Source organism: Perca flavescens, chromosome 2 (assembly GCF_004354835.1).
Source record: "Perca flavescens isolate YP-PL-M2 chromosome 2, PFLA_1.0, whole genome shotgun sequence".
Classification (NCBI taxonomy): Eukaryota; Metazoa; Chordata; class Actinopteri; order Perciformes; family Percidae; genus Perca; species Perca flavescens.
The window spans coordinates 33,458,036-33,469,172 of NC_041332.1; positions in this window are offsets into that span (position 1 = coordinate 33,458,036).

The window sequence follows — 11,137 nt, forward strand, 5'->3', positions numbered from 1 at the left end:
CATACTGCCCATTGCTGCAGTGCCTTCACCTGAAACACTCTGGGCCCTATTTTAACGAACTAAGTGCATGGTGTGAAGCACATGGCGCAGGTGCGTTTAGGGCGTGTCCAATTCTACTTTTGCTAGTTTGACGGTGGAAAAAAGGGTCTGTGCCCCGGGCGCATGGCTCAAAAGGGTTGTATATCATTAATCATAGGTGTGTTTTGGGCGTAACATGCAATAAACCAATCAGAGAGTCATCTCCCATTCCCTTTAAAAGCCAGGCGTGTTTGTACCTTGGCGCATTGCTATTATGCTGGCGGATTTTCACCGTAATATTTTTATTTGTATTCTTTTGCATGTTTGTGTGCTGCTCCCTGTTAGCTTGTGTGTGAAACAAGCCAACAGGTTCTCACTCCCATCTCGTAATGGGAGTGGTGCCTTTTTCGTTGTTATTGAAGCTAAAAGTCTCTTTTAGCGTCATATAACGTTCTTTATCTAAACGCACTTGGTCAAAAGTAACGCCAATAGTCTGTTAAGGAAAAGGTCGTGGGTGGGCTTACGTTTCTATGACACGCGGGAAGAACAGGGCGGTTGAGTTTAGGAAAAGGTTGTTTGTGGGCTTACGTTTACGCAGGAATAACGGGATGGTTGGGTTTAGGAAAAGAAGAAAGCGACTTTAGGAAACGTGACACTCAGGACATAAACCCCGGTCTCCTGGGTGAAAGTCTTGTGTTTGACCCATCCACCAACCCAACCAACCTCCCTTCGCGGAATTTCGGCCTTACATACTACTCGCTACCGTAGTCGCTCTTAGTGTTACGTCATCTTCAAACCCCCGTGTAGCTGCTGCTCTCCCCGGTACGTTATACAAACACGCTGAAGGGCACTTTTTTTGTCGCTTTAGATGCTGACAGCCACTGTCCAAACGTCCGTATTTTACGAGTTTGGAGTGAGAATGGGTTAAACAAGCATAGAGTTAAAATAACAATGACATTCTGCTCTATTGACTTTAGACCAGGTTTTTGTTGGTCAGTGGCATAATCACTTCCCGCTGCCTCAAGATAGCAATACGCCAAGAATGCACCTGAAAACTAGCCTCGTGAGACCGTCCTGATCAATCTGGCATCTTGAGGTAGAGAAAATTTGGAGCCGTTTGCCAAACGACCGACCAATCAGCGTTGGTTTTGAGGCGGGTTTAGGTGTGACGCAACGAGAAGCGACTGTTAGTCTAAACAACGTGGCAGCTTCCACGGATGAGATGAGCGTAGCTATCGTGCAAGTTTTATCCGAATTAGAAAGTATCTTCTCCCAACTGGTTTTGGCAAGAGATTGATCTGATTGATTGATTTGGCCCGTCTATCCCAAACATATGTGGTGATAGACAGATGGTTTATCCAATCAGCTAACCAGTATTTTCACCCCTTCCCAAAAGTTTTCCAACGGAAAGTTCCCAGATGGATATGCCGAGCAAATGCGAAGCAATCCATCTGGCGGAGTCAGGTTACCTGAACACACCTCCCTGTAAGACCATCACGCCCATTGGCGCAAAGATGGGCGCAGGTGCATTTGCTATTTAAATGACGTAGGCGCTGGATGGTCTTAAAATAGCAAAGACACTTGCGTCGTTGCGTTGTTGCCCAGTCTGCTCTGATTGGTCAACTGGCCCACTATGTTGTGATTGGTCAACTAAATTCAAACAATCCAATGGGTGGGCTGTGCTTGCTCAGGCAGCAGCTATGAAAAACTGGTCTGGCATTCTCAATGAATGACATCACTAACTGAGGAATTTCAAACAGGAATGTGGGCAGCCGTTTTTAGGCAGTTGGGAAAAAGTGCTGTCTCTGGGAGAGAGCTCCATTTGGAGTGAAATGTGTTTTCTATACTTTATACATCTACTGTATTACATACACAAACAACTATATAACACACTTAAACATGGGAAAAAATTAAAATTAAAGCATAATAGGGCCTCTTTAATGTGCTGGGTGAGCCTCTTTTTGATGTTGCCTTTCTTTAATTTCTTATACTGTACTGTGAATTTTATTCTTGTATTTTATCTATTTTTATTTTTTTTCATCTTTAATTGCTCTTTAATGTTTTATGTAAAGTATTTGAATTGCCCTGTTGCTGAAATGTGTTATATAAATAAAATTGCCTTGCCTTGCCTTGCTGACGGCAAACCTGACCCCAAACATGGTGCAGTCTCCAGCACTCCACTCTTTCCAGCCACGAATGCTCTTTCCAGATGTGTCCCTGGAGAGGGTTGTTTGTCTTTGAAATTTGGAGGTGTAATCAACGTGTTCGGTGATTTTACCGGCATTCTTCCACGCACTCTGGCATTCATCACCATCCTTATCAACTAGGATCCCACACCGGCAAGCTCTGTCAGCCAGATCTGCCACCGACACTTGGTCTGTGCAGTTTTTTTGAGCATTCTAGAGATTGATTTCTGGAGGGCTTTTATCAGCTCTGCATTGGTATTTTTCTGCTGGCTCACATTAGTTGTCTTTAAACTTGGTCTCATTATCATCATTTTAGGTGTTAAAGTTTTCCCCTGTATGATGCTTATCAAAATGACCCTTGCTTTCACACGTTTCCCTCCAGATTCTTAAAGTAATCAGCTTCTAAATTATGGCAGAAGATGTAAACCGCTGCAGATGTCTGGCATAGAAATGATAATTGCTTGTCAAAGGTTCTGATGTCTCCCTTTTGAGGTTGGCGACAACCAATGGCTCAGGGAATTTGTCTGTGTTCCTGTTCCCACACGGTAGGTACCAGGTGATTTCAACTAGCCTGAAATCCTCCTAGGGACATCACCACACACCATTTTACGATGATAAAATATGTCATGGTACTTGTAGTACTCATTTCCAGACATTTCCCCATATATCAGTACTCCTTAGTGTTACTGAGTAGTTTAGTCAGCGTCTGAGACTTGGATGAGATCATCCTCCCCAGCCTGACGAACAAAACCAGGGGAATATCAGAGAGCAGGATTCTTTCTTCAAAGCGTAGCTTTCTGAATGCCTGGGTAGAGGGTCTGAATGTTTGAACAATTTTGCTCATGGACTACAGCATCATTGTGGGCAGCAGGAGTGGACAGCACACTGGCATAGTGCCATTTTCACAATGTCCTGCTGAAGAAATCCATCCAAACAGCGTTGCGTTTTTCTGTGTACACATCGCTGCACACACATGTGACACTTAAAAAAGGCCTTAGGAAGTGATTGCAGTTTTAAGTTGGTTCTCTGGTGTATTTTGATTCATCTCCAGAACAGTGCTGAGTGTGAGCTTGTTGTCATACTGGTCTTCAAGTCCGCTCTTCAACAGCACCTCCCTGACACATCAATACGGATAGGCCAACGAATGTACAGGATGTTACATTTTGCTCTTTATCTATTAGTTAAATGGCCACTTCTTACAAAAGTAGGCAGGGAACATCTTGTAGCAGTACTCGGTAATTCCCTCCATGTTGTCCCCTTTGGTCCATTTCAAGGACACAGCTGTGGTCTCTGAATGTGCTTTTTCCAATTGTCAAGGGGCTGGCACCGCTGCAACAAAGCAGTCTTTGAAGTAAAAATATTAATAAAATGTTAATATAAACACACTACAGTGAGAGGATTATAAAATGTTTCTACATCTCTAATATTACCTGATAAATGGCTCGACCCTCCTCGTCTTCTGTGGCCGACTAAAGAAATGCTGTTGTCTAAGTTTAAGGTTGTTTATTTCCATTTTATTAAAATCTTTGATGACCAATGGAGGAGCTCTACCTCACTCTGAAACTCAAGGGACCCTCAGCCATCCCCAGCTCCGGACCATTGAGTTTGGCTTCACTGACAGGAACTTTATCTTTCCAGGAGGGGGCACCACTGGCAAACATAAGACAGCATAAGAAATCATTTGTGCCACTTGTACAGTCATTTTAGACCTTAAAACATTTTAGCAACAAGGTAATTGGATATGCTGTGAGGATGCAGATTATTGTATCTGGGACATGTAGCCTAAGCTTCAGTCTTTTATCATGAAATCATGTATGATGCTGTTAAGGGCGTATTTAAGACCCCTGCAACAAGATTGTCATTTCTAAATGAGAGCTGGATGCGGGTTTAACTAACCCCAATCATGTGTCTCCCTGGAGAGACAATTCTTTATTAGAGTTGTGATAATAAGGTCTTTTCTTTAACGTTGAGCGGAACAGCCAACAAAAAGTCAGGCTGTACAACAGAGACTTTCAATACTTTCTTCCAGTGCTGTTGGGCCAAATGAAGAAAGGATGAAGATTTTAACCAAGTGGGTCAACTAAAAATTAGTGTTTTTGGGTTGTTTTCCTTAATGTGCTCATATTATGCTCATTTTTATATTCATAATTCTATTTAGAAGTTGTACTAGAATAGGTTTACATGGTTTCATTTTCAAAAAACACTATACTTTTGCACATGGCTGCTGCTCCCCTTTTCACCCTGTGTGTTGAGCTCCCTGTTTTAGCTACCAAGTGAGCCATCTCACTTCTGTTCCATCTTTGTTGGGAGTCACACATGCGCAGTACCTAGGTAAGGACTACTAGCCATTAAAGTGATGGTTCTGAGTAATTTCACCCTAGGGTCCTTTGCACCATGATCTCGAGCCAAACACCCCCCCAGAAGCTTTTTTCACCTGGGTCGAACATTGGAAGAGTTAGCGTAGAGCTGCGTTAGCCGCTGAATAGCTTATCGCAGGGGCTAATGGATCCGAAGTGTCTCTTAACATTACCCCACTAATAATGCCCGAAATGATACCAAACGTCTACAGTAGTACAAATAGGTTATGTACTCATAAAACGATGGATTGGAAAGTTTGTAAGTACACCAGAAGTTTATAAAACTTGCCTGCTGGCTTCTGCTCTCTGCTGCTGCTGCCGGCAGTAAGACGAGTGCTTAGGGCCGTCTACAAATTACTACACCAAAAAGAGATGCAACAAAAATATTTCTTTATTTAAACTTATTTTTTAAAGTAAGTGCTGTAGAATAACTAGCAGGAGACAAGTTATAATTGAGGTAAGTTTGGAGACATTACCTTATTTAATCATTAAATTAATAAATATTTTCGGTCACCGGTTTGCGTGTCCTCGGCGGGGGGGGGGGGAGGGTGATCACGTTTAACTTTACATATCTATCAAGATAACGTTACGTGTATTTGTATGTGATATAGGCCTAATACTTTCCCCTTGGTAATGTAGCATATGACTTTCCATGAACACAATTCTAAAATGCACAAGACATAAAGGCTTCTGCTATCGGTTGATAACTCAAACTTGAACCTAGATACCCGTTTGATTACATGACTCATGCATTAGGCATGGTTACGGTCTCGTTCAGTAGTCTGGTGCACAGTCTACTGGTGACAGCCTACCTATCACGTAACAAACATTTAACTTAACATAACTACTAAGATAACATGACGTGCATTTGTATGTGATATCCATCAATAATGTAATCTATTAATTTGTATGTACACAATCATCTAAGATGCACGAGAAATAAAGGCTTCTGCTATCGGTTGATAGACACCCGTTTGAATATAGACTCATGCAGTACCCTCGGTTACGGTCCTTACGGTCTCGTTCAGTAGCCTGGTGCGCGGTCTCCTTGTGACAGCCTAGCCTAGCTACCACGTAGCCACATTCACTTCTCTAACATTTAACTTAACATAACTACCAAGATAACATGACGTGTATTTGTATGTGATGTACTGTACTTCCCCATCAATAATGTGTGAATTGCCGTGAACACAATCCTCTAAGATGCACCAGAAACAAGGCTTGGTTAATAACTCAAACTTGCCGAGAACCAAGACACCGCTTGATTACATTAGAGTCGAGCGGCCGGCAGGTTGCACGGTTTCAGTTGCACGGTTACATTAGAGTCGAGCGGGCCGGCAGGTTGCACGGTTACATTAGAGTCGAGCGGGCCGGCCGGTTGCACGGTTACATTAGAGTCGAGCGGGCCGGCAGGTTGCACGGTTACATTAGAGTCGAGCGGGCCGGCAGGTTGCACGGTTACATTAGAGTCGAGCGGCCGGCCGGGTTGCACGGTTACATTAGAGTCGAGCGGGCCGGCAGGTTGCACGGTTACATTAGAGTCGAGCTGCCGGCCGGTTGCACGGTTACATTAGAGTCGAGCTGCCGGCCGGTTGCACGGTTACATTAGAGTCGAGCTGCCGGCCGGTTGCACGGTTACATTAGAGTCGAGCTGCCGGCCGGTTGCACGGTTACATTAGAGTCGAGCGGCCGGCCGGTTGCACGGTTACATTAGAGTCGAGCGGCCGGCTGGTTGCACGGTTATATTCGGTCAAATTCGGCATAGGGTCTAGGCATTAGTAGCTCATTTCCTGATTGTTTCTACCACCACCACTCCTGCGCTAATGAGCTAGATTACAACACACACAGTAGCAGAAGAATACCAGCTACACAACAGCCAACCATTGACATATGTATAATGCCAACGGCACGAATGAAGTAAAAGAAAAAAACAGGAGTGAGTCGGTTCATTGACGTATGGCACTCGATTCTCCCGGCTCAGTGACACGAGTCGGGTTAATTAACCGGCTCTTCGGTCAGTTCGTCAACACTAGCCCTAAGCACTCTTACTGCCCGGTAGTAACAGCAGCAGCAGCAACAACAGCAGAGAGCAGAAGCCAGCAGGCAAGTGTTATAAACTTCTGGTGTACTTACAAACTTTCCAATCCATCGTATGAGTGTATAACCTATTTGTACTAGTGTAGAAGTTTGGTATCATTTCGGGCATTATTAGTGGGGTAATGTTAAGAGACACTTCGGATCCATTAGCCCCTGCGCTAAGCTATTCAGCTGATAACGCTACTCTACGCTAACTCTCTCAATGTTCGACCCAGCTGAAAAAAGCTTCTGGGGGGTGTTTGGCTCAAGGTCATGGTGCAAAGGACCTTAGGGTGAAATTACTCCGAACCATCACTTTAAGAAGCAGAGTATGAGGGCGTGCCACGGTAGCAGCTGGGCAACGTGTGTTACAAAGTGACGCACATTCGCCACGGAAGTAAAGGCTGGACTACAATAGAGCTGTTTGGAGCAGTTTGTGAACAGTGTTTTCTGTTGGAGATGGTAAGTCCCTTTGGGGCGGACTTTGGGCTTTTTCACTTTGTAAACCTATAACATGCACAAAAAAAGATTTATAACACAATATAGGAAAGGGAAAAAGCCAAAAAGCATAATATGAGCTTCAAATAATGATTGAAATATTAAAGATGCACCATACTGTTTTAGACAAATTGAAGAATACACCTGAAGAGCAGATGAAGTTGTATTCTTGTGAAATACCTTCACTATAAATCACAGCCATTACATTTTTTACACATTGACAACAGCCTCACCTCTCTCAGCATGCCAGTTGAAGCAGTGTGCTTTTTCAGTGACATAAACATACAAAGGGACATGCAAATACAGTAAGATGAATGCATTAATGTTATTATAAATATCGTATGTACAATTAAGGATTCTCCACTTGACAATTCTAATTCTGTCTTTTGTGATGCTGACACGTTTTTAATGTATAAGTGCGTGACCCATTCTCTTTCTTCTGTTACGTGTCCACTGGCAATCCTCATATCCACACTTCCCATTCATTGTCAACGTGAGCAGCCGTGCAATGCATAGCGTCGCAAATCAGGGGCGGCCAGCTCCACTAGCCGCCTCTAGAATTTCTCTGTTGTCAATCTAAAATGAAGACAGATTCAGCAACTGCATAGCTTATTTTTCACATCGAATGTTTTTTGAAACGCATTTTGGTGAACTATTTTGGTAAAATAAGAGAGTTTCCAAACGAGCGGCCATGTTGGTCTGTTTTGAAATCCGGGAGGAGACCCACGAGTGAAGCGTATATCCAATCAGGTGCAGCCATCGTGGTTGTAGGAGGGTGTAGCCTGTTTTCTTTGCTTGTCAGTGGTCATTGAAGAGAAATTAATAAGTGAATGAAACATGTTTCTCAGTTGATGCCAGTAAGAGGGGATCAGATCTTAAACCTACATTGTGTAATTTTTTTAGATGATTCTTAGCAAAAACCACTTTGTTCTTTCACAAATATGTGCTCATTCATGTGTAATTACTTCCACCAACTAATCAAAGTATTCTCTGACATTCAGAATCATTCAGAATACATCTATGTAGCGCCTCCATCTTTAAAATACATTAGCCAAAGAGGCACATACCTCTGCATTTCGCGCTTTTACACTCAGTGGCACCGTGACGAATGCCAGGGAGGGGGAGAAGATTACTCGCGACTGTGGGCAGATTTGAAAGCCTGTTGAAGATGGAGGATAATGCCTATTCTCGAGAATATGTAACGGAGTCGCCAAGGAAGTTAAAAAAGAATTAAAACAACAACGCGACCACACAACAAGACCAAAGTTAATATCGGAGTGGCTTTTCCAAGATGGAAAGAGCTCATAACGAGTAAGGATTTTAAACATAGACTGTTAATGTTAACAGTCTAGGATTTTAAAAGGGACGCCAAAGTTGCCTGTTTTCTTCTCAAAAGGTAATTCTGCCTATTTGTGTAAATTCAAAGTTTTATAGTTGCTTGGCTAACTATAGCATGGTTGTGCATAACGCTATAACGACGTCTAGGATACTTTTCCTTGCGTCGATGATGAAAAAAGATTGTCTATCTTGTAACATAAACGTAATCATGTGTTGTGATTTCCCTGGCAGACAACTTACGTAATGGAGTTGTAACACAGACTAGCTACAGCTAGAACAGCTGCGTGTAAACGATGGAGATACTAAGAGCTCATTTTGGTTTCATTGACATTGTTCATACTGCTCAGAGAAATGGAGCTCAGCGTAAGTTCTTACAGGAAGACTTCATATTCCTTTTTTCATCACTCCTAATGATCAGCTGTTTCATGGCATGTCACTCGCCAGTAGTAAAACAGATTCAGCTGTGTCGTTGTTAGTTGAACCAATCAGAGTTGGCCATTTGTCACAAGCCTATCACAGCATGACATCCTGTTTTAAATCTGCTCTCTCCCCTGCGGTTGTCAGTTGTCATTTCAGGTATAGAGTGCGTCCCGCCTCCTCCCCTTCTACCACCGGTGGTCTCGCCCACCGCCTTGGGTATCGTTAGCGCTTGGCTGTCAATGGTTCCTGTGCACCTTCATCACCACCACCAGTGTCTGGACTCCATCAGAGGATATGTTTGGGTTTCACTAACCCTTTATGACTTTTGGTTTCGATGGAGTCCAATCTCCAGAGACTCGTTACATTTTCATGTTTGTCTGTACAATAAATATGTTCATATTTGCAAGGAAGTCTCTCCTGATTGAAATATATTAAAAACACAAACCTCCGTTGCTTCTCTCCTACGCTGTAAACATTGCCTTACAATGCCTTACATTGCCTTATCTCGTACAATTTACATAATAACAATAGCATTTATACTTTACTAACATTAGCTTGCATATGTTTGGGAACCTGATAGCTGATGTTAGCAATGAAATGGTACCAAAATAACGTAAAACTATTATTACACTGGAAGGAACACACACGGATGAAGTCGTACTTTGTGAAATAATACAGCCACCATAGGAGTTAAAACACGCTCGGGATGGGAGGAGCTAGAAAGTAATATTCAGTTCATTGTCATATACATTTTCACCGCTAGATGGAAGAAATTCTTACACAATGTAGCTTTAATTATCCAAACAATATTGTGTTTCTGATAACTGACAGTAAAACGTTGGAAAGAGAATGATTGAGCACAAGTCGTCAAAGTGTTTTAGAAGTAAGTTAGACGGAGACATTTTCTACCTTTCTGAGGAGTGGTGTCAGTGTACATGGAGCTGCACCCACACAGCAGTACTGTATGGCCAAAACCGAGAACTCACCACCTACCTGTTTGAGTGGGTGGGGGAGTACAGATTCTAGATAGACAGACAGATGAATACACACCAAATAGAGGGAAAGTGTGAGTGTGTGTGTGTGTGTGTGTGTGTGTGTGTGTGTGTGTGTGTGTGTGTGTGTGTGTGTGTGTGTGTGTGTGTGTGTGTGTGTGTGTAGGCTGAAGATTACATTTTCTACACCGTAAACTGACCTCTGAGTGTCTATTTGAGTCCACACACATAATACCAAATCTTGGAAAGAGTATCTCCTTACTTTTTGAGAATAAAAGTTTTTGTTTTCCATTGCGGTAACGGGCCAGCGCTTGGTTAGGGAAGTTTGGAAAGTCTTGTAAGCTACAATGTAAGCCACACATCTGACGCGTGGCTCCCTTGTTTTATTTGTGTGTACCACGCTCAAAATCCCTTCTTTCCAGGAAACAACAACAACCTGCAAGCTCCCAAGATACACGGTGAAAATGCAAAGTTTGGGAGAAAATTTGGAATGTGCATGAGGCAGGCATGTTTTTCTTTTTCGCTGAATGATTGTAAAGATTTATAGCAATTACTTTCTAACAGGGACGTGCTAGCATGTTTGCCCACCAGTTATGACATGAGCTACTATTTGAGGTCATTGTTCCATTATCTTTATTATGACTATTATTGCCACTGTTCATCACAACACCAACCGGCACCGTCAGACACCGCCTACCAAGAGCCTGGGTCTGTCCCTGGGTTCTCCCTAAAAGGAAGTTTTTCCTCGCTACTAAATGCTTGCTCTTGGGGGAATTACTGGAATTGTTGCGTCTTTGTAAATTATAGAGTGTGGTCTAGACCTACTCTATCTGTAAAGTGTCCTGAGATAACTCTTGTTATGATTTGATACTATAAATAAACTTGAATTGAATTGAATTATGGAAGAAGTTCATTATGCAGGGTAAAATAAAGATGCTACATTTTCCACAATGCGACATATTAATGTCTTTTATTTAGGGCTGTCAATTGATTAAAAATGTAATCAAATTAATTACATACTCTGTGATTAATTAATCGAAATTAATCGCATACAAAATTAACGGTGCCTGAACCGATACTTTTTAAGAAAGTAAAAAACGAAAAGAAAAAAGAAGGGTACTAAACAACAGTCGGTGACATTAAAGAAGGGCTTGTTTATTGCTAAGGCCATATGGTCAAAATTAAATGATTTGATAATAATCTATAACAATAACAATAACTTATTTCACTAGTAAATTGCTGTTGAATGACA